Here is a 24,372-nt window from a genome sequence, read left to right as displayed (position 1 = left end):
TTTGATGTATATATCACACACAGTTTTTCCACAGGAGTTCTGAATCACACACACACACACACACACGCATGCATGAGCAGAGCGAGGGTGCAGATTGTTCAGCTTTTTTTCCTGTTGTTTATGAATGCAATCTGCAATAAAGGAGCACCATCAAAGTGCCACTGAGTGTTTATGTAGTGACACAGGCATTACAGCCCCCCAGTCCTCTTCCATTAGCAGCTGGTAAACAGACTGTAATCACGTTGTGCTCTGTAAAGAAAAATCCATTTCAATATTTCTATCCTGCAACCAAAGAACTGAACAAATTGCTTCTTTTTATTACTAAAAGTTAAATATCTGCTGTAACAGCTTGAGTCATTTATGTTTTGTTGATTAATTCGGGCTTTGTGTATGCACGGCTAAAAAAGATCTTAAGTGAAATCTTGACTTTATATTCCCACTTTATATTTATATGATGTGGAGAAAAAAAAAACACGAAACAAAAGAAAAAGCTACAGATTTACAAAAGTCTTTAGAAGATCACTCCTATCTTCTGTCCTATAATTTTGTATATAGCAGCCTGATTCGGTTCTGTGACCCAAGAGAACAGCAGCAACACCTCAGCACAGGACAAGGCCATAGACGGTATAAAAAAGAAATGTACTGTAGCTTCCGAAGACAATGCAGAAGTGCCTTACAGCTGGATTCTTTTTATAGCCACGAGGGGCGATACCTGAGGTTTCAAAACTACTTCCCATTCTATAGAAGTCTATGGGGACAGCACACCTGTAACCTTGAGGTCTTAACACTGTGGTCTCATAGTCAGCTCACCTCCTCTTTCATCATATCCAGTTTCAGAGGCAGATGGCTAGAATGCTCATCTCAAGACTTCAGAACAGGACTTCTTAAACCAACTGGTGACTTCACAGCTTCACAGCTACTTCAGTCTTTTATACTATGTGTCAAACACAGCATCAAGAAGAGGAGTTGGGTAGAAGTGGGTTGCAAAGAGGCTTGCAGATGTGAGACACCTATAGGCAGGCAAAAGCAGTCGTAACTGTCCCAGAAACATTTTACATTTGTTGTCAAAATCATGTCTGAGTTCACAGTCTTTAAAAAATGATCAAAACTGTTTAAAATAAGAGGGTAAATGTGGTCTTTATGTAACGTTTGGTTGATGCAGATTGTAACTGGTCATATGACCAAAGTTTAGTTGAGAGCATGACATTGTGGCGAGAGCTAGCACAGACGCAGAGGAAACACATGCAGTCCCAAAACAACCTTAATTTTCATGTGTTCCAGGTGAACAAGTGCAACGGTGGCCTTTATTTGTTTACATTCTGTGTAAAAGCTGCTTTCAGCTGCTTCCTTATTTGGCAGATTTTTCCGCTATGTATAGCACTATATAAGCACCAGTCCCTTTCAGCATATTTGGGATTTTTTTTGTTGTCGCACACAAACATGAGAGATTTCGAAAAAGACAGAGGGAGGTGTGCTGTAAACTTTTTCTTTTATTGTAGTTGTTATGGTGTGTACCAAAGAGAGTGATAAAAATGAATCTTCAAAGACATCAGTGTGATGCATGATCAACTGGACTGAAGTGGCTACAATAACTTATAAGGGCATTGAGATCAAGTGATCTACTACATATGCAGCTGAGCTTGACTCCATTCATAAAGCAGATGCATCCCAACTGCATACAACACAATTATGTGAAAGTATCTGTGTTCATATCAGCTTCTCTAAGACTTTTGTTAGAGTAATTTAATGTTTTATTAAATTGTTTTCCATGTGAGTGGAAAAAGAAATACTTGAGGAGGAAATAAATGCAAGTAATACTCAAAGCAAACTGCTTTAGACTCGTTTGTTTTATCCCACCAGGTCTAACAGCAGACATGGTTATGATGAAAGACTTCAAACCTTGCCTGGTTTCCCACCTCTGCACAGATTTTCAGTTTTTGCAAGTAAAATATGAATCAAATGTATGAGCTTACTTTGTGGGTAAAAAAGCAGAGGACATTTCTTTTCATGCAGTCCAAATCTATCTACACAGAAATACTGCAACCCTTAGTCTCTGATGTTAGCTCCTTACAAGATCATTCTCCAAGGACCATAGAGGGACATTCTGAAGTTTGTTCACTGGCATTTCTTTCTTATCTAATGAATGTTATCCATCACCTTTTATTGCCTGACATCACCACTTACTGTCCTTTTTTATATAGTTATTGCAATAACTGAGCTGCATGCAAGCTCTTTCCTGTGAAGGTACATGTCCACAGGGGCCATCATTTCCACACTTAGCATTCACTGCCTGTGTGAGCAGTCATGCAATGCATTCTTGTGGTGTCGCGTTGCATTTTGAGCGAGGGGGGTGTCGAATAGCACACTCCTCATTTACATAAAGTTGAGGGCTTGGCTACATTGTGCACATCAGGGGGCAACGTGGTGCATCTGGAAACTCAAAGAAAAGTTTTGAATTTACTTTTGTCAACCCAAAATGAAGAAAGATTCATCCAGTCGGTCGCAACCTTGTGTTTGCACGGTTATGGGAGGACGTCGGCGTGGGACAGCGCCTGTGTGCTGTTTTCCCCTTTCCATATACTAAATGCCCATGTAAGCAGATAAGATTTAGAATTTTATTAGTGTCCATTTTTTAAATGTCAAATTGAATGCTGAAGTGCGGAGCTTGAATAACAGAGACGAGTGTAACAGTCCAAATAATTACAGCCTGGCCTGCAAATCAGCCACTAATTATTGATCTATAAATACATTTAAATGTGGTGTTACCAACAGCTCATTGGGAGTGCAGACTATGTGGCTCTTTGCTCCATACAAAGTGACATTTGGTGGATTTTTAAAAAATATAAGTTAGCCCAATAAAAAAGTAACAGATGCAGCAAAGCACACTGCTTAGATTTTTTGGGGGGAAGTCAGGGTTAAATGTTAAAACTTCTCGTTAAGCAAAGAATGCATTCTGGTCACTGCAGTTTAATTCCTGATGGTGGTTACAGTCACTTTTACATGATCTGCTCTGCTTGTTTTTAAAAGGATTTTAGAAAAGAAGTGTCCAGGTCAGCTGCTGTTGTTTGAATAAACTGCTTTAAGGGACACTGATGAGTCACACACTTCCATTTCTATCTATCTTGCTTCCTTTTACTTTCACCTTTTTTTTTCTCTGTGCCTCTTTTCCGACTGCTTGCAACGCTACGGCCATCCCCTTATGGAAAAGTAAATGTTTATATCTCCCTTGAGGGACTAGTTTATTCCTCGGCCTCTTCTTCTTCATCGCTCTGTCGAAAACTCCTGCCTGAGCCTTACCAGCTGGCCTCGCTACGCTGCTCCACGTAGGTTTTAGATGTTAAGGTTAGAAGAAGAATAGCCTCTAATAAAAGATTTGGCCGCAGTGAAAAATACACAAATTAAGGTGAAATAGGAGTTGAGAGAGGGGGTGGCGGGGTGTGAGGAAGATGCATGATGACAGGTTGACTCAGACCCAGAAAGACGTGGGAGGTCTAAGTTATTCCTGTTGAATCTGCACTTGTAGATCTGTGTGTGGCACCTGATTGAACTCTTCTGTATACATGACCTCTGCAAACACAAACACACAAACTCACACTTGTGCACAAAAGCCAGAGAGTGCAAATTCACAAAAATATACATACGCACACAGATACACCTCTCACATGTTTTTATAGAGGAAAAAAAAAACTTCTCTCCATCCATGTTTTCACAGTGATGTTTTCCTGCATGTAGGTAAGTGATGCCTGTGACCCGTGGAGCCCGCCTTGCTTAAAGTCATTCAGACTGAGGGCTGCTGACACTGGAATGCTTGCTATGCTGATGGGGGAGGTTCTCACCAGATTTGTACATTTATACCAGTGGCAGAAGGTGATGAAAGCACCCTTTCTTTATAGCCTTCATGAACTGGCACTATTGTTGCCTTAATGTCACATCAAAGGAGTATTTGTGTGTGCCAAAAATGCCTTTAAGACCAGTTCGCTGTTTTGGACAAGTACCCTTGTCACTGGACAAAGTGCTCTGAAACGCAGTCGAGAATGACTTAAGTGCTTCTTTTCTGGCGTAGACTGTATAGAAGAGAAGGCATCTGTGACATCTCCCTCTGGTTAGCAGAGTCTGGTTTTTGAAGGACTGAGCTGCGTCTTTATTGTCACCATCATTTTAGCTCTCTGAAATGCAGGGTGGCTCTGAAACTACATGATCATACAGTACAGTCTTAGTCATACTCTGTTAAGGGTATCTTTCTGGATGCTAAGGAGAACCATAATTTACAAAATGAACATCATGTTCAATTCATAGACTTGAAACTAGCGTTTGAGGTCACAAACTCATCAGGCAAGTGTTTACTGAGATCACAGATCACAGATCTTGTAGCTTTTACAACTGGAGCAGTCGCACCCTTATTGACCACTAGAAAGAATGCACTTGTGGGTCGGCTTTACGTTTTAGAGCAGGGAGCTTTAGTCTGATGATGAACCCTTCCAGTGAATCAAAATAAAATAAATGAAAGAAGTCCTTCACCCTTTCACGGGAGGAGAGTTTCTCCTTTTTTTCTGAGGCCCTCGGCCCTCAGAGATTCTCAGCACGGCACTGATCATTCAGTTCCTGTGTGGGAAAGCAGGACTGAACCGGATGAACTGGGAAGAGTCGCAGCTGTGGGTTACTGTTCCAAAGACTAAAACGAGTGTCTAAATGTCATGAAAATCGAAGATAAATCTGCCTCGGGGAATTCTATACTGTGGAGCTAAAAGTCCAGCGTGGATCTGCACATTGATCGTCCCTTATTGCCCTTTCAGTCAATCCAGTCACTCCCATTCTCATAACATAATTTTGTCAGCCTGAAATTAGCTTATTTCTAAAGCTGCAGGAGTCCAGATTAGATTTGGGTAGAGGAATAATAACAGAATGGAAAATAGCTAAAGAGATTTACATACATTGGATTGTATTTTTTGTCCAAGTGGCCAGGTCTAAGACCCCTCTTAAAAAAACAGCAAAACATTTTGTACAATGAAATATGTGGAACATGTAAATAAGAAACAGCTCTCTGAGCTAATTTATGCAATTTATGTGATTAATTATACACGGTGCACTTACACCTTTCAGTTCATCCAATGAAAAATGATTCAAAATTAGTCCAGATAGCTTTAATTCATTAGCCTTTGGTTTAAGGTATCTGTAGCTGAAGTGGGCACTTGATCATGAACAGGACATTGGGGAGCGGTGAATCAGACAAAATTGCTTCATGCACGCTAAAATTGATCTGAAGATAATGATCGAGGGAACTCATGAGCTCATATGTCTGCGGGATGAAAAAGGAGGGGGTGGGAGGGGCATACGGTGGCGGGTCATTGTCCTAGAGGGGGGTTGGGGGGTAGGAGGGACTACATTGTCTGGCTCTGCTTCCGACAGCTATCTGATCCCCCTCTGGGAAGGTCTGTGTGAAAATGAAACAGACATTTTTCAATAAAGCTGGTGGCCTTTAATACAGATTTTGGAAATAAATTATTTGTGCTGCAGTCAGGCTGACAAAGCGCCCCTCAAAATTTTAAATAGAAACATCAAATAATTGCGGGAGAGAGTTCCAGAGTAGTTCAGCAAAAGACACTTAATAGTAAAAAAATCAGCTACTGAGTTGCAGCGTTGATGTGGGCTATGTTATAGTTGAAGTATAACCAGGTCAGCCACGGGGAAACTTACCGCTGAGCTACAGCTAATTATCGTTCACAGATTTATCAAAATGATTATCTTCAAAGTTTATCATTTGGTTTTTAAACACATTGCATAGAGATCTCTTATTTTAATACTTTAAAACAATAATGAGCTTCTGATTGCAAAAGACAAGTAAGAAAGTCAGCAAGCATTCCTGTTTGAGGAGCTGGACATTTTTAATAAGTTAAAAAATAACCCAAAGACTTTTTAATAGATATCAAATGTACGGCCAATATATTTTCTGTTTTGACAGTAATGGTTTTTCAGATAATTGTTTGGGTCTTATTGTAAAACTGTCTACTAATAATACATGGTTCATTTTTAAGTTTTGGTTTTTGCTCTTCATTTTCTTTCTTTTTGTGTGTGTGCATATTTCATTTAAATGCAGATCTAGAAAAATGTTTTACACGTTAGTCCTGACCATCTGTTTAATGTCTTGAGAAAATCTCAACCACCAAATAAAATGAAACCGTGACCACATGCTTTTGTGTACATTTAATGTGGGGCTGCTATTATGATGTAAATTAGCTCAGTCTCACAAGAAAACATGAAACAGTCATGAAAAGGGTAATCTATTTTTTCATTTTTTCACACTATATGGTTTTTTGTGCCAGTGAGAACAGACTTACACAGGTATTTTAGCAAACTGAGTCCTGTTCTATGTATTTTATCCTATGCAATCAGCATAAAGTCAACGGATAAAACACTGCCACCAGATGTGAACTGTCCTTTGGTCTCCATGAGTGATGCACCAACCATGGCAACAGTGAACAGCGAGAGATAACAGTTCTTTTCTTTTAAAGAGTGATTAATTTCACATTTGGCACTTTAAAGTGCAGCAGAGCAATATGTCAGAAATTCGGCAGCAAAGAGACCCGTGGATCATATCGGTTTTGGGAGTTTTGTGTGCTTCACTTTGTGTTTTCAGTTCAGTGCAATTTAATGTTATTTATATAGAGCCAAATCACAACAGCAGTCACCTCAAGGTGGTTTACATTGTGAGGTAGACCAGAGAAAACAATCATCTGACCCCCTTTGAGCAAGCACTTGGCAACAGTGGGAAGGAAAAACTCCCTTTTAACAGGAAGAAACCTCCAGCAGAACCAGGCTCAGGGAGCGGAAGCCATCTGCTGCGACAGTATTGCTTTCACTTTTAACATATACCACTCCACAGGATTCATTGTAAACATGCTTTTAAATATGACACGAGAGCTGCTTTACATGAATTACAGTGAAAGGCCGCCATCATTATTCACTAACTTTGGTGTATCAGCACAAATGCCAAAGCACATCCAGGTAAGTTTAAGGTAAATTTAAGACACTTGACGCTTAGACAGTATGGCAGTATTGGAAATAGGAGGATGTAACGTTCATTTGTCGGCATACTTCTGGCCATATTTTATGCAACACAGCCCTCAACCAGCAGTGAGAACAGGCTGATACTGAGGATGATATGACTCAGTATCAGCTGATACAGCATTTTTAGCTGATACTGAAGCTAAAAATGCTGAAAATTTACATTAAAAAACAGCCAGTTCATCTCAAACGCATTGCATTCTTTTAAAGTATACTAGTGTAGATGATTCACAAGAAACATTGCCATATACCCCCTGAGTGCTAAATACCATTAAATAAAGAACAAGTACTTACAGCTTGTTTCTCCCTCCCAGGATTCTATTAGATTACAACATTTAGACCTGACAAAGACCCTTATGTGGATTGCAACATGATTTAATTTAATCCACGGAGCACCAGATATGGCACGTCAGCCCTACCCTTCCTCATTTGTGTATCCCTAGCTTTCAAAGTTTGGCGTAGCACCAAGAATCTGTGCATGGCATCCTGCGAGCAACCAAATCATTGTGAAGCTGTGAAACAGCCAACAGAAAGCAGCTGCCAGGTGCAGCACCGGTAGCATTTCAGCAATTGGTAGGACATGTGGTTTTACACCGCTATGTGGGCGATACACCCAATGTCACTTCAAAGATCAGCTGAAAGCAGTCATCAACATTTACTGGCATTTGTTTGCTGTGAAAAATTAAATTGGTTTCTGACAAGTGGCGACACATAACTGTAATAAAATACAGCCTAGGAAAAAAAAATAGAAATACACAATAATAAATCATTCATCAGCATTATTTTTCTAATTTTAACTCATGCTGCATGGACTTTTTAAAAGCATGTGTCACTGAGCTCTTAACTTCCAGCTCAAGCTATTTACTGGAATACACTTTTCCATTTAATTTCCATTTTGTGCTGCTTCCAGTGGAAGTTATCTAATTTTGGAGGAAAAGTTTTGATATAACAGCATATTTAAACATACCCTCAGTGAGCTGAAATATCACTGCTACACGTTGGGAGCGTGCGCATAACTCGAACTGTAGATGTTATTTTATTACACCGCAGCTACTTCACAACTCTGTGCTTCCCCTAATTAGCAGACAGCCTGCAGAGATAGTGTGGGGATGAGGTGACTCTGCATTGGCTGTGCCTGGTAATGATGGATCACAGGCATCTGTGCCAGCCCAGCAGAGCGGCACAGTCGGGACTCTGAGGAGAGAGAGCTGCAAAATATCTGCATGTTTGGAACTACTTCTATCATGTAGTGAGTCTACGAGGTGAACTAGTGCAGTGTAATACAATATAATTATTTTTGTGGTTTTTTGTTGAATATGATTAAAAACATATTGAATATATGGGTAAATGAAGCAGTGAATTATGCTGGAGGTGTGGCATGATAAGTCTTTTGTACATTATGATGCCTTTGTCATTAATATGTGTCTCCATTGAAGTGAAGCCATCACGGATCTCTGTTTTTTAAGCTTCATCTTTAGAAGTTTTCAGGTAGCCTTGTCTAGCCTGGTTATCAAGTTTTATTTACTGCAGTGCATTCATTGCACAGATATGAATAACAGCTAATTAGGAATACAGTCTCGCTGCAGTGTGTGGAATACTTACAACCTTGAATCCACTGATTTCTGGACACTGATTTTCCACTTTTTTATAGCTACAGTATTTTTTCTATTATGATGAATTCAAATTTTATGAAATACTTTAATAAGAAACAAATTTACACAATATATGTCAATGACAAATCTGCTGACAGATGCTGATTTAGTATGAGCTCAGTATTATTTCCTGGAGAGCCTTGCAATGATCTGATAAAAGCAAACCACAAAGCATGAAAGTGCTATGCTCGGATGGGCTACAGCAAAACAGGACAGCAACATCAGTGATGATCACACTGATGATTTTTTTTTTTTTTTGCAGTTGGAGACCAACTGCAAATAGCTGTAGCAACCAGCTGGTCACTAAGAAGTGGAGCATGCAACAGCGTTAAACTCTAGGCAACCACTTTCGATCATGAGGCAGTTACACAGGTCGCCTGGTGTGAGTCAACCGGTCTCCAAACAATCACGGTCTGCCTTGTATTACAATCACCGTCAGCTAGGTTGGTGAAGGTTTGTCTAATTTATTTGCATTATTTACTGCCAACATGATGCAATCAGTCTGAGTCAGTCAGCGCTGATGAGTACAGCTCCTCTGGAGCGCATCTTTTAGCAAACGGGGCTTTGACTCAGCTGTTTTCCAGCTGGTTTCATTTCTATATAAAAGCAAGGATCATTTTGCAGTCAAAGTGCCGTCCTACAGCAACTATGTCACTATTTAGTGAGGAAATCCAGAATTTCTTGGATAATAATTGCAGGGTGAAGTGTTTGAGGGTATATCCTGAAAACACACTTTTGGAGTATTAGCCGTAGATTATCCCCCCCTTCATGCTCTGCCACCATACTGTCAGCATAAATGACTGTTAGAGTGTTATTAAGTGTTTGTTGAGAATCTGATGCTTGTTTTGCTCTTGATCATCAAAGATATGCTGTAAATGTGCCTTTCATAACAGCCAGTGCTGTTAGCTGGAAAGTGTTATGATAAAGACTTTTGACACTATGAGTGTCCAGCTACAGATTTATTATTGACATTTGACGTGTAAATCTGTCTTTCCTTCAAGTGCCCAGTTACTGGATGTGTGTCTAACCTTTGTTAGTGTGTAAATTATAGCTGAGCCTACTTGTAAAGATTTGCTTTGTGTTTTTTTCATTGTGTCTACTGAGACCAGTATTATCTATTTATTTATTTGTTAAAAACCCCTTAAACCCCAACGCCGCCGGTACCGGGGGGGGGGGCATCCAGTTTCATGGACCTCTACACCAGGTCTCTTATGTAAGCTAAAGCCTCACACAAACCAAACACAGCTAAAACAACAAGCAAATAAAAGAGCATATAAAACAAATCGACAAAATGACGTAAACGCAAAGCACGGAATCCTCCGTTGACCCAACAGCACCAAAATTCACTCAACCAGCAGCAAAAGAAGACCAACATTACGCTCCACGTTTGAAATACAGTTACATGAATTTTGAACACGAAAACGAGACGCGTCTTGTTTGTCGTTGTTAAACTACATTAACCGAATAACTCCATCTCCCACAATGCCTCAGAGCAGTTTCCTCATAAAAAAAAATTACAATTTCCTACCCGGTTACAGAGATTTCATTGGGCAATGGTGAGTGTCATTCATGTTAATTGGAGTTCCCATTAGTGTTTGCCTCCAAATGGCTGGAGGAGAGGGCCGTTAATTGGATGCTTCTTTTATATGTGTCTTGCTTCACAGATCACAGGTACAAACTAAAATAAATCGCTGCTTGGCACAAGCTGTTGGAGTACAGTTAAAGAAGCATAGTTGCACAATGCCAACTGCCAGTTTTGACTAGCTTATGTAAAATTTGCAATTTTGTAGATCTGCTCTGTTTTCGGGCCTCCCCTAAAGGGGGGATTTCCCGGTTTAAGGCTGGAAGAGCAGCAACAAGGACTCTTCTGGTCTCAAGTTAGAGTAAGCATCAAAGACAACAGATATAACAAAAAGGTCAGATATTGCATGAATCTAGGAAGCTTGGCTGGAGTAAGGTTTAGTAGAAACGTGGAGAGAAATCAGTATTATACATATTTTTCCCAAGCAACCTGAGGGTACCAGACCAGTCTTTCAGCCTGTGTGACCTAAAGCGTAGATTGTGCACCTTATCTGAAATATGCTAACTAGAAAGGCCAACTTCAAGGATTGTGTGCTCAATCAGTTAATTAATTAATGAACAAAACTATCTTCTTTTTGAGAATTCTTCCAGATAACAGATGGTAACCATTGTCTGATTAATGCCAAAGATAAAGTAATTTTTGCATCAAGAACTACATCTGCAGCTAAAATTGCATTTACTACTATAGACTGGCACTGCTGGTACACTAGTAATCATCAGGAGGTCCCCACATTAAGTCAAAATTATACCCCAAACTATTTCATGCACTAAATTGTTCTGTTTAGACAAAATTACACAGTTCAGCTCTCTGTACACCTGTGAGAAAAGAATACAAGTAGACCATTGAGGCAGCTGATGGCAGAGCTTCTTATAACAATTTCCACAACAAAAATGAAACACATTTATCTGAGTGAGACAGAGAGGAGATATAAGGAGGAGGCAATCACAAAGCAAATAGATAAACTCCCAAAGGAAACGCCTGTCTTCTCAAAACCTAAGAAAAAAAAAAAACCAACCAACCGTAAAGAGATGTGATACAAGTAGGTGTGATTCTGAAAACAAATAAGGATAAGAGGAGCCAACGATATCAGGTAAGAAAGCACAGGTGTGTGTTGTTTGCCTTCTGTCTCACTAGCAGCAGTGAGAGCCAAGGGCCAAAAACATGCTTATATCTTTCAGATTTATTTTAGCCCCTCTCAAAATGTGACAATTTTACATGTTACTCTCAGGCTAGAGTAAGAGCTGTTGTGTAGTCTCTCAGGACAAATTCTTCAGGTTTGCTGTCTGACCATGTTAAAATCAAATTGTGTTTGTAGGTATTTTAAATGCTTTCCCATCATATCAGGTAAGGTAAGGGAAACAAGGATAACAGCCTGTATTTTTCAGACAGTCTCTCCAAGGACATATGGACTGGGTTGTGTTTCTGACACTGCATGAAGGATAGTGAGAGCTTAGTGTGATTGTTTGTCACTTTTGCCAAATTAAAGAAAACAAATAACACTTTTCCCATATTAGCAGACAGGTGTGGCCCCAGGTATGGTCTTCTGCTGCTGCAGTCTGCTTGTTTCAGGGCTTGGTGTACTGTGCATTCAGAGATGCTCTTCTGCATACCTCGGTTGTAACAAGTGGTTACTGATGCGTTCCTGTCAGCTCACAGCAGTCTGGCCATTCTCCTCTAAACTCCAGCATCAAGAGATTTTCTGCCAGAGAACTCAATGGATATTTACTTTTTCGGACCATTCCCTGTGAAGCCTAGAAATGTTTGAGGGGAAAATCCCAGTAGAATAGCCTCTCTGGTACCAACAACCGTGCTATGGTCAAAGTCATACCTTGCATGTAATGAGTGGTTATTTAGGATACTATTGCTTATCAGCTTGAAGCAGTCTGGCTGATTAGGTGTGTTGGTGAGCAGCTGAACCAGTGTTTCTAATAAAGTGTAAATTGAACAGGAATGTATTAATTGAGTCTTAAGTGAGAAGAGGGGCTGCAGAATGCAGATTTTTGACACTTCCACATTGGCTTAGCTGAACATGAATAGGGACTGACAGAGTTTTTGTCTACATATATTTCTGTTTTATGGACATTTGTACTTGAAGGACTGCTCTATGAATACTATTTTTTCCAACAAGGTACAACTGATGTGATGTCCATCCTTGAGATAGTGAGGAAAAAGTAGTGAGTGGAGGAAAAAAGAGAAAACCCATAGTATCCAAAATAACATTCAGATCATCTTATAATCTCATTCATTAAATTGCAAAAATGATGAAACTGTATTAGTTATCCACCACTCTCAAAAGTCAAAAGTCTTCAGTGCTTCAATGCACCCTACTGATCTCCAGGTGGAGACTTTGTGGCTCCTTTATTTAATTCTCTATGTTTTTACACAAAGCAAAAGAAAGACCTTATTACCAGTAGTACTGTCAAAAAGGTCATACACACCAGAGGATCAGAGGCTTGTAACAGCAAGTCACTGTTTTTCCTATTTTTTTTCTTCAATTTTTGTATAAAGCTTTTGCTCAAGGACACTTCAACAGTGAGTGACGCTTGAATACTGTAAAGATGAAATGTGTGATTTTCCAGGGCACAGGCTGTCCTCAGTAGCTATCTGATCATCCTGCCGTCACATACAGACACCTCGGTCTCATTCATTGTCTTTATTACCCTGCACAGAGGCCTTTTCCTCACCAGTCTCCTTGAAGAAAGATTTAGCCTCCAAAAGGTGCCGTATTTGTTTAGCTAATCTCCTTTACCATCCTGAAAGCTCTCGCTGGTGAATTGTCAGCAAGGATTATTGGGTAAATCTGTGTGGGACTGCTTAAAGTGGAAGCATGGGTCACATGTTTTTAAGAGGGTTGAATCCCTTGACTACAATCTTGGTGATCTTATTGAACTGGATGATCATTAAGAAATATTTCAGCACCTCTTGGGCTCAAAGAAATCGAGTGTCTTCTAATAATAAATGGTTTCGATCTGAAAATATATTTTCCAGCCCCAGAAGAACGAAACTTTGACATTCCTGACAGCAGAGGTGCACAGAGAGAGTAAATTCCTCACTATCTCTGGTTTGTGTCACACAATGGATGCAGCAGAAGTGATTCATAGGGAGGCTGAATGGGAGCTGGCAGCGATAGTTCAAGGTAATCAGCATTTGGCGGCACTGAGGTGCCTGGTTATTGTAACCTTGTCATGACGAAACAAAACATAATGGACTGAAGTGAGCTGGGTTAAAGAGAAAAGAACCCAATGTATCCCATCTACCATGACAATGACTTCTCCCTGACCACCACAAAACAGTTACAGTCAACTAAACTTAATAACCTCCATTGTAAAAGTGGGATTTTCACACACACTGTTTCTCTGCAGTCACACGGACCATTTGGAAGGACTTATATGAGGATCTGCTGCAACTTTTACAAAGAAATCCAATAAAGTGAGACAAGTAATCGTTTTGAATTGCATTAATGGAGACTATCAAAACTTAAGGACAAAGGCAGGGGTCCACATGATTTAATTTGTCAGGATAATTACGTCATTTTCTTTCTACTACTTCTGAACAACAGTTTATCCTCAAGAGTCTATTACTGCACTGAAACAACAACTTTACTAGTGCAGCCATTAGCTTTGTATTGCATCTGCCTCTTTTTGCCACTTTATGGAAATGGTTTGCATTTCATATGCCAGTTTAGTCAATGAATAAATTTACAATAAGCAGTTTGTTGGTTTCTCTGCTTCCTGAAAAACTGTGATGGAACCCAACTGTTCTCCTCTTCATAAGGCTGCATGATGGTACGTGATCACATGATTCTTTTTCTCTGAAATATTATAGCTTCATCATAGAGTGTGCATGCATGTGAATATAAATACTCATTGTTTTCTTATGATAATATGACCATTACATTGTCTCCTGGCTCCTCTGAGTGTTTACACAGCTATCTGTTATTGCAGCTCATGATAATGGTGATCTCAAGATGGAAACCATTTTTCACTTCCCAAAATAGAAACGATTCTTCCCTCGCCCCCATCCGCAGGCAGGTCAAAGCACTGTGTCAGCACCACCTCGGCATCTAGGTGGGCTTCAGAGTCATGCCAAACAGCATGTCAGCAGGATGGATTCTTGCAGATGCAGAACACGTAGTTTCACTCTTAAATACGCGTAAAATGGGATCATTTGGCGCCATTATCCAAAGGATTTTACAGTGTGCTTTTGCATTCTGCCGCTCATACACCAGTGCTGAGGCATCCATGTAAGGCCCTAGATTTACTATTATAAACAAGTTAGGGATTAAGCGTGTTGCTCAAGGACACTTCAGGGAAGTGCCGGGGATCAAAACACCAAACCTGCGATCAATGGGTTCGACTTGCTGAGTCGTGGCTGCCGCAGCAATAAAGCTGTAAACAGTAAATCTGCAGCAGCAGAGGTAACAAGTCTTATGGCTGGAGCAGCCAGAGGAGAAGTAGTAGGTTCATGTGTACTGTTTAAGCTGCAACCTTTGGGGGTTGAACATTAAGACAGTAAAGAAATGGTAAACTGCAGTTCCTCTAGTTGCCACTTGAGGCTGGTTCAAAACATGGTCACATCCACAGATTCCCATATTAAACTTTACAGAAGAAATAAAACATGTTTAGAGATGATTTCATTTCATTCACTGTAGGTTAATTTTTAGATATGTTACCCACTTAAATTTCACCAAGGCTTCAAGTATTGCGTGATGAGCAGGGTCTAAGGCAGGATCAGTTTTTCATGTTACTCAAGCGTAATCTATGGTCAAGCAGAGGTAGCACGTTCGATGTCCACTCCACTCCAATGCTGGCCTTTAGTAAGCTCTGCTATCAGACCGTTTCAAATTATCTCTCATCGCCTTCTCTTGTCTGGTTTTTCTTACATATTTCTCTGTCTCTGAGTTTTGCACATTAATGTATTTTTTCCCTTCCTGTGGAAATATAGCAACACGCAGCTTGCAGACAGATTTTGTGAAAACTGCACAGAAACAGCTTGTGTGTTTCCTGAAATTTATTTTTTCATTAGAAAAGTTGCCTTTAAAATTAACTGCCATTTATAAAGAAACTCTGTTCAGGCTCACTGATCTTCTGTAGCTCGAGCTAAGTGCTAAAGAGCAGTGATCAAAACTTAACGTCTGCACCATGAGTACATCGCAAGGATGAAAGCAAAAAGGTTTCTTGTTAAGGGTGTATGATTATTCTGATTAGGTACTGAGCAAGTATCTCCATGCTGTCGCTGGAAGCAACACTATAACTCATTCAAAATCGATATGCAGCCTATTAGACTTAATTGCTCACTAACTGAAGGTACCAGAACGCTGGTCCGGATCGTTCCAGCCCACTTTAACCCCTGACTATGAAGGCCACCTAATGTAACAGGTGGGTCCGTTAGTGTCCATGTAGCAGCAGCAGCACTAAAACAACACTTCAGCTTCAGTTTGATTAAAATTATATCTACTCTGCTAGATGTGGATCAGATTAACACATGAAAGTTTCCAGTTGTTTGTGAAAGACCAATACAAAGTATATTTGTTCCAAGTTTTTTACCTGAATCTGTGATAAATGTTAAAGATAACAGAGTTTGACAGGCATAAAACAGTAGACCTGAACCTGGGCCTTCGGTTGATCCATCTACTGTTTACCAAAGCCTCATCAGAGGAAGAGTGGAAGCGAAATAAAGGGACAATGGTGCTGTCTTGGAGAATTCAAATACTTGTATTACTACACTTTCATGTAGTACAGGAGATACACTACATGCTGTCTCGAACTGAAACAGTGAGCCATGTATTTACAGCATGTTGATAAAATGTGATCCATTCATCCATTTGGCATTTATCGCATTCGGGCAGGTCTGGAACCTTTCCCAGTAGTCACAGGGCAAAAGACGGGCTACTCCGTGGTTCACAGGTCTACGATGCTTCCACTGGCTGAAAGCTGTTTCCTGGCCTCTCACTTTTATAACTGTTGTTAGTCATACTCAAAATAGAGAGTAAGTACTTCAGAGCCTTAATTCCAATTTCTTTATCTGTTCATTGCTAATCAGACTCTGCATTTCCTTTGAATAGGACAGTCTGATGGTAGTTCTTGCTCTTAATTAATTCTCTTTGCCTCTCTCCAGTGACAAATTATTTCTGATGTACTTTGTCCTTAAAAGTATTGTAACACTTTTGCTACCAATGGTGAGTGCTAAAACTCCAGTTATCTGTATGAGCTGACTATGGTTACTTCCAGGTTTGGATGTGATAACAGTGGCACGTTGGTTGCATCTATGAGCCTGCCTGTTTTCACAACCTGATAGCATGTCATTCTATTAGCGCCGACTTTAATTTTAAAAAGTGTGTAAAAAAATTAGAAGTCGCTGATTCACACATGAATCAACCCGTTTTTTTTAAACACCTATGTGACTCCAAAGCATTCTGTCAAGCTTTTTATATTGCCACCGTGTCCTCCACCATCTTCCTGTTTACGGGCGACAGATAAGAGGGATCAGATGAGAGATGAGGATGATTAAAATAATACGCCTCTTATCGTGGCGCAGAAAGCCTCTCCGCACCCACTGAAGAGGCTGCTCCAGACGGTCGATATTGCCTCTGTGGTAAAAAATGAAAAGTATTGATCTCCTTTACCTCAAGCCGCTCAGCTGATTGAGCCTGAGAAAATCTGTATCAGCTGCCAACCCTCACAAGCGGGCACGAGAATGATAAACCAGACGAAACGTCTCAGAGTTTATCTGAAGGAGCCGTATTTCCTGTCAATATGATTTCAGCGAGGAGAGTTGAGTTGCTTGTCCTGTCCAGTCCTGTAAGTCACACCGATAACAGATTTATCTCTGAGATCCCTCTGTCCTCCATCACACCTGGACATCTTCCAGGTTTCACACAGACCTGCATGCGTTTGGGAGGCCAGATGTGACCTCTTGTTTACACTTCCATGTCTAACTAGAGCTGGTGCGGTGTCTAAATTGAAGCAAAGGCTGCTCACTCCCACAGCAATCAGTCTGGGAAATAGCCGCGGGCTATCAGAGTAAGCCCAGACACAGCTTGTCATTGAGCAAAAGGTAACATGGTGACAGACTGAGGTCTGTGTTCACCAGCACTACAGCCCCTTTCATAAATGGCTGCTCACTGAGCTCACAGCTGGATGATTAGATTAGTGTGACCTGTAATCGAATGACAGGGTCTGGTGACACACACACACACACACACAGACACTGCAGAAGGTGATTTCTGCCCATCTCTCTGTATCAAAACATCACATGCAAATACCAACACAGTCAGACATGCTGGATGAATCCAGACTGCAAGCACAAGGATCTCCCAAGCGAATGCTTCCCATCACTGCATCCACGTGTGTTTACTAGAATTTGAGATAATGAGAGGAGTGAAGAATGAGACAGACACGCAGAGATCACCTGCCCCATGCTGATGAGGAACATTGATCGGATAATGTTATTTCAATTTGTCGCTGGGTGACTGGGTTCAAACAGAGCATCAGGTTTACAAAGTGTTTTTGTTTTCCTTTTTACCTAGTTTGGGTCTCATATAAGTCACCCAATATAAATTAAAACTAGCTCTTTGTATATTAGTTGGTTTCACTTGTTTAGACATGCTCAGTATTTTCAAAGTTAGTTAAATTGACTTAAACATACAGATGTGTTGCAGTGTACGCAACAAGTTCGTTATAAAAATATAGTTTTAAGATGTGAACCGGGAGCCCTCGCACATACGTCCTCCCTCTACATACCGGAAGTCGTCCCAAAAAAAAAAAAAAACTAGCTCTTTGTACATGCTGGACCATTACATTACACTATCAAGGAACGTTCAATTCAGTTCAGGTTTATTTATATGGTGCCAAATCATAGCAACAGTTGCCTCAAGGCGATATATATTTTGAGGTAAAGACCCTACAACAATGCACAGAAAACAGAGAAAAACTCAACAATCAAATGAGCAAGCGCTTTGGCGATAGTGCAAAGCAAAAACTCCTTTTTAACAGGAAGAAACCAGGCTCATGGTGATTGAACGTAGCCACCACGATATCTCCTACTGGTTAGTGCGGGGAAAAAAGACCTGCAGACTGTGCTCAGGGTTAAAAAAAAAAGCATACTGTATCCAAATTCAATAATATTTAATCTGTATTCTTATTTAGAGTTAATATTCTTCTAGGAGACTCTTGTAATAAATATAAGGCACAAAGGGCAATGTAAATGCAATATTTATAGTAACAAGTCTCTATGAAAGAAATTACATTTTTAAGTCAAAGATTCATATATTTCTTTGTTTTTCCTTGACTGTAAAAGTATGTTCATAATTATGAGGGTAATTCAACAAAGAGAGGGCTCAGTCATACGAAGACATTATACTGAAAACACAGGAGTGAATAGATGAAAAATGAGCCTTGACTGACAGTTTCAGAATTGCAACATCCTACATACAGGCCAATCATTTTTCCCCACACCATCATCATTTCTTATGGCTTCTTCTTATTTTTTGGCTTTTAACAGCTCACAGCAGCTCCATACTTGAAGCCTGGTTAGTTCTATAGGAGCAGACACTTTACTTTGTGCTCCGTTTCTTTCCAGACATGTGCAACACGTGTCTAAATATCTCGGCATCAGGTGTTATTTACAACAGGGGCACCTCATGCAAATGCAAATGAACCGCAGCTGGACTCATTAACATTTTAGTCTAATAAATACCCTGCTGAACTGAAAATATGAGGGATAATCACCGCTGATTTTGAGGCGGGCTTGGTAAATATGCCGCTTTCTTGTGTGTCCTCAGTCTCCCTTGAAATAAGCATTTGCATGACCCTTAAATGATATCTGCATGAACATTAATTCGTGCCGTCTGATTAAGTTGGAGAAAGTGGGGGAGGAAGGAGAGAAGCACTTGTGACAGCTGACAGAGGATACAAGAAGATGGGTGAAGGTGCGGCAAGAGATGACAAGGGGGAAAAGAGTAGGAGGCAAATAGCCACAAGACACAGGGGGAGAAGAATAAGCTGTAAGAGGAGAAGAAGGAGATCGACAAGAAAACTTTCGTGATATTTGAGACAGAAAGAGGATGAGATAAATAGGAGAGGACAAAAATGTGTAGGCAGAAAAGAGGGACAAGAGGAATGAAAAAGATGAGATGGATGGCAAAAGGAAAGTAAATGTGAGGCAAAGAAGGGAAGAAAAGAAAGAAGTGGAGGAGGAGATGAGTGACAAGGAGTAGGAGGAGACTTCGATTGACACTGAGGCTCCAGGCTGCATCAGCAGCCCCGCCTGCAGGTCACGGAGGCCACAGCTGAATCTACAGATGCTCCTCACTCAGGAAGATCCTGATGGTGACCTCCTCCCTGAAAGAGCAGGCGATTTATCACAGAGGCAATAAATCAACATGCCTGACCTCCACTGCACACAGCTCACGCCCCGGACTGTTTACTCTACCGCCTCAGCTATCCATTATGTGGCAACTGTCGGATGCTACAGCAGCAGATACACTGATGATACACAGGTCAGCATCGCCCAGGGAGTGGAGATGGACCGCTTTTTGTGGCAAACACTCCAAAAAGACAAACGCTGTGACACTCACAGCTGTGGGCAGGCTGTGATGTTCTGACAGATTTTCAAGATTGTCTCATAAAGTTGCTCAAAGTCAAAAAGGACACTATAGGAAGAAAATGACACAGAAACTGACACAACAAGAAAAATGCTCAATTTCTAACATAAATACTGACCCAAAACAATGACGTGAACTTACAAACTGAGCTAAAGTAAAATATCAATATACAGAAACAGCTCTTTAGTTTCAGTTTCTCAACTGGTCAACTTTTAGGAGACTTTGGTGCATATTTTGATATCAGCATGAAACAGAATACCTTTTAGTTGTAACTGTACAGATGAGTGGTCATACAGTTAAGACACACACACACACACACACACACACACACACACACACACACACACACTTGCTTTAAAAACTAAAAAAGATACACATACAAAGAATATAATCATTTAAATGAGAGGAAAAAAGAACAAGTTAAAGTACAAACTCAATGCACACACCCAGGAATTACACATTCATTGAACAGTATATTGTGAATTAAGTGTTGTAAGCGCTGTTATGAACTTCTTAAATCTCGACCCAATACCTTGACAAGAAAAACAGAAATAAGCTAAATTGAAAGTAAATGAAACCTAATATAAAACTGAACTGAAAACAAGCCAGCATTAATCTAACAAACTGCAATGAGTAGCATTTGCATATTTGATATAGACTTATATAGAAGGTCTCTAAGTATCTAAATCACCCAGAACAGGAGAACTACTTTATGAAGAAACACAAACCCACCTCTATTTAGAAAGGAGATAACTGCATAGATATTTTCAGAGATGCAGACAGGGCAGGGAACTTCTTTGGATTCCCGAAGGCTGACCAATCTTAAACTACAGCAGTAGTGATATGGAAAGTTTGCAGTGACAGTAGGAGAGACCCAATCTCCCTAAGAGGGCCCCGTCTGATTTAAGGAAACCTAATGACAAGCAGGAAAGCCACTTCAAAAATGAGGCATAGTACTGAGAGTGAAGATGAGAAAAAACAAGACAGTGGTGAATGGAGTAGATAATAGTGATTAAATATAATGCTAACTACACCAAATGGACAGTACTGGGTTGTGGCTCTTATTCTTTGAATTTTGGTGTTTTCAGTCCCATTGCCACAGGTGTATAACAATAAGCATGCAGCCATAAAGTCTACATTTACTAACATTAGTGAAAGAATGGATTAATCTAAAGAGCTTGCTAAATTAAAGTGTGGTACTCTAATAGGATGTTAGTGTTGCAACATGTCAGTCCATGAAATGTCTCCAGCTGTAAGTGGTGTGATTGCAAAGTGGAAGCGTTTAGGAGCCACATCAACTCCAAAAAGGCTATTAAGAATTGTCAGTCATGGGAGGCATATAAAAATCATACCATCATAGCGAAAATCTGGTAGGCCTACCTCCCACACCCTTTGGAGGGAAAAAAGAGGCAACTATTTTCATAGCATTACTTGTTAAATCATCTGTGTTTAATTAGGCCTGAAGAACTTGTCACCTTTCAGGCTCATTGCAGCTGCTGACATATCAAAGCTCAACTGAGCTCGCCAAGAGTTCGTTGTTGATGTTTTCATATTTAAACGCCCTTTCTCAGAAATCACAGCGCCATTGTTTTCTGACTTTCTGTCAACGGTGGTTCTGGTTTCAGTAACTAGGCAACTAACTCTCATAGCAGTTCATTAAATACAAAGATTAGTCTATGGATTTATGCTCATGAACAGAAACTTTTAATTTACTTTAATTTGCATGAACACAAAGTGAAGTTATTACAGGTATAAAAAGTGTTCCACTTAGATCGGTCCACATTTGAAGGTTGGAAGGGTTTGGTAGTGGAAATACAGGAAAGTTCGACTGTTGATTGAATTTATTGTAAATTTTCATTCTACCGTTCAGGATTCCTGTCATGGGTTCCTTCTCCTCCTCCATCGTCGCCTCCCCAGCGCCAACTGCATCTCAGCCAAAATATCCTATCAGTCATGTGCATATCCTGCTCCATCATCACCAATGTCTACACTTTGGAGGTGTCATGGTCTGTGGGTTTGTTGTTCACTTTGTCATTTGAGATTTTAGTTTCTGTTATTATTAAATTCTGATATATCTGAATAGTTAGACATAACGGAGTTGTCTATTTGAGCTTAGTCCTTTAAGGTTTTCTTTGCATACTGGGTTACTTTTCTTGCCTCCCTGCTATCATGTCCTGTGTGAGTTTTTCATCTCTGTGTGTAGTTTCGCACTTATGGTATTACTTCTTTTTTTGTTGTTTTTTTGGATAGTCGGTTGTCTTATATGCCTGGGTTTTTTGGATTTTTGATTCCTCCCCCGTTGTTGTCCTAATTAAGAGCAGCTGTTGCTTGTTCCCAACCCATTTCCTGTGCCCCGATTAGTCCTCAGTGCGTATAAATAGTCCTGTCGTTCACTTTTGTTCTTGCTCATAGCATCTGGGTATATGTCCTCATGTGCTTCCTAGTTTGCATGTTTAGATTTGAATTCCTGTTAATTTCTTTTTGGGCATTCAACCTAAATGAAGGTTTGGATACACCAGTGGCTAGCCAATGAGCATACTAATGAAATCTTCCTGACTCTTATAATAATCATAATTTGAGCTTTGTTTTACTTAATATGACAGGAAACTATTGTAAAACAAAGAAGGATGAGGATCCAGGTATGTGGGCAAACAGGTAAATTTGAAAAACTCTAAGGAGCTTGGAAAGAAGTCCAGACGCTTTTCTTTCCAAGCTCCTTAGACTACGATGACCTGGATGACTGAGAACCTTCACAGACATAAATTTGAAAAACTAACCTTTAATTAGGTTGAGTGTAGAAGCCCAAAGAGAACAAAGTCCAAACTTAGGAACTGCAGCATAAGTAACACAAAGGACCAAACACACACTGTGACAAAGACTGAGGTAAAGACTGGATTATATGTACACATGAGTGTGGCGGGGCGTGGCCTGCGGTGCCGTGCAGGGAAGGTGGACACACCTGCACGGCATCTGCAATCATGCCCCGCCAACTTAAATATGGTACTGGGTCCTGCATTGTGGTTGTTGGTCGTTGTTACGTTGAGCTGGCAGCGGGAGAGCTGCAGCTTTGTGTGTGTAAATAAAGGATGCAAACCATGTTCATGCCGTCGGGTCTGCCGTGGTCAATTTGGTTTGGAACACAGGAGGGTGACAAAATGCAGCTGAAAACGATCAAGACCATTGAGACGAGAGGAGGGAAGTTAACCTAAAGCCAAGAGGCAAGGAACAAATTAAATAATAAATAAATAAAAAGAAACAGGAAAACACATAACACAGAAACAAAGTCTTGACATCAAAACATTAAGGAAATATACAAGAATACGAGTGAACATGAACACAATTATAACAGAATTTTAAATCCAAGGACAATCACTCAAACTAGTAAAACTCAGCCCTAAAATAGAAGCTAAAACTAAATCTCAAAATTATCAGTGAAAAGCAACTCAAATTAAAGTCCACAAAAGCTACAGACCATGACAGCAACTGGTGAATGATCCCATTAAGTCATAAGGAAAATGTTTCCTGAGGTCACAGAGCCACACTTTAGGAAATGTTCAATAAAGAAGATCTGTAATCACTCATCTGCCCCCTTTCCTTGGCGTTAGCATAGTCTGCTAGTCTATTCTGATCATCATTTCCTCTTTCCCACACTGTCAACCTCACTGTTGACATCATTCATTTTGTTGCCTGCCTTCTGTGTGCTTTCAATTTCAGTGCTCTTCTGTCATTCTGCCTTTAGGACTCTTATTAATCCAACCAAGTTCTAACATCTCCACCTCACCCTGGTCACTCAGAGCCCCATGCAAGCCTCCATCTTAATCTTTACCACCACCACTGTCTACAATCCACAGTTTCTATATTCCCTTTATATTATACTGTATTATAAGACATAGTTGTTCTGGTAAAAGGATCAACACACAACACAGTCTGCACTCACTTTGCTTTCCCACCCATAATCATCTTATTCTGGTGTGTTCTCTATCAAATCAAACCAGTAACTGAAGGAGAGACATCATCATTGCCTTACTTTAGACCTCACAGCAAGTGATGGACCCCTGTATGACCCGCAGCACCTCCTGGTGCTTGAAAATCTGCAGCTCAGGGTGGTGTGAGTTCACAGGGTAATGAACTGTAATCAAATAATCACAATGAGATACTCCGAATCCAATTAGTCCGTATCAGCACAGACAGTAGCTACATTCACATGGAGAAAATTAAATCACAGACACACCAGGTCTGGGAACAGCACATATGGGAGCATTTAGCCATGGATGCACAATAATGATTCAGAGAAAAGGAAACGTAATAATGATATCTCACATATTAAACAGGCAAAACTGTTTTAAGTTAGGGCATTTCTTTAACTCCCTTCTGCCAATCACTGAAGAAGTTGATGAAGAAACTGTGCTGTCAGAGTCTGCAAGTTTGTGTAAGTGAGCTAAAAATATATCCTAAATGACAACTATTCCACA

At 40.2% G+C, this 24,372-nt stretch overlaps 1 long non-coding RNA gene across 1 annotated transcript; it reads right to left on the bottom strand.

Moving 5' to 3' along the window:
- Positions 1–1,874: 1,874 nt before the first annotated feature.
- On the bottom strand, positions 1,875–23,881 carry LOC109202833 (uncharacterized). Its single transcript, XR_002062798.2, has 3 exons — positions 22,678–23,881; positions 20,633–20,813; positions 1,875–3,567 (listed from the first exon to the last, which is right to left on the bottom strand). It is a non-coding gene; the product is annotated as an uncharacterized LOC109202833 (long non-coding RNA).
- Between the last annotated feature and the right edge of the window lie 491 nt (positions 23,882–24,372).

The sequence above is a fragment of the Oreochromis niloticus genome, linkage group LG7, assembly GCF_001858045.2.
Source record: "Oreochromis niloticus isolate F11D_XX linkage group LG7, O_niloticus_UMD_NMBU, whole genome shotgun sequence".
NCBI lineage: Eukaryota > Metazoa > Chordata > Actinopteri > Cichliformes > Cichlidae > Oreochromis > Oreochromis niloticus.
Note: the sequence above shows the minus strand (reverse complement) of the source record. Positions and strands in the feature narration are given on the sequence as shown.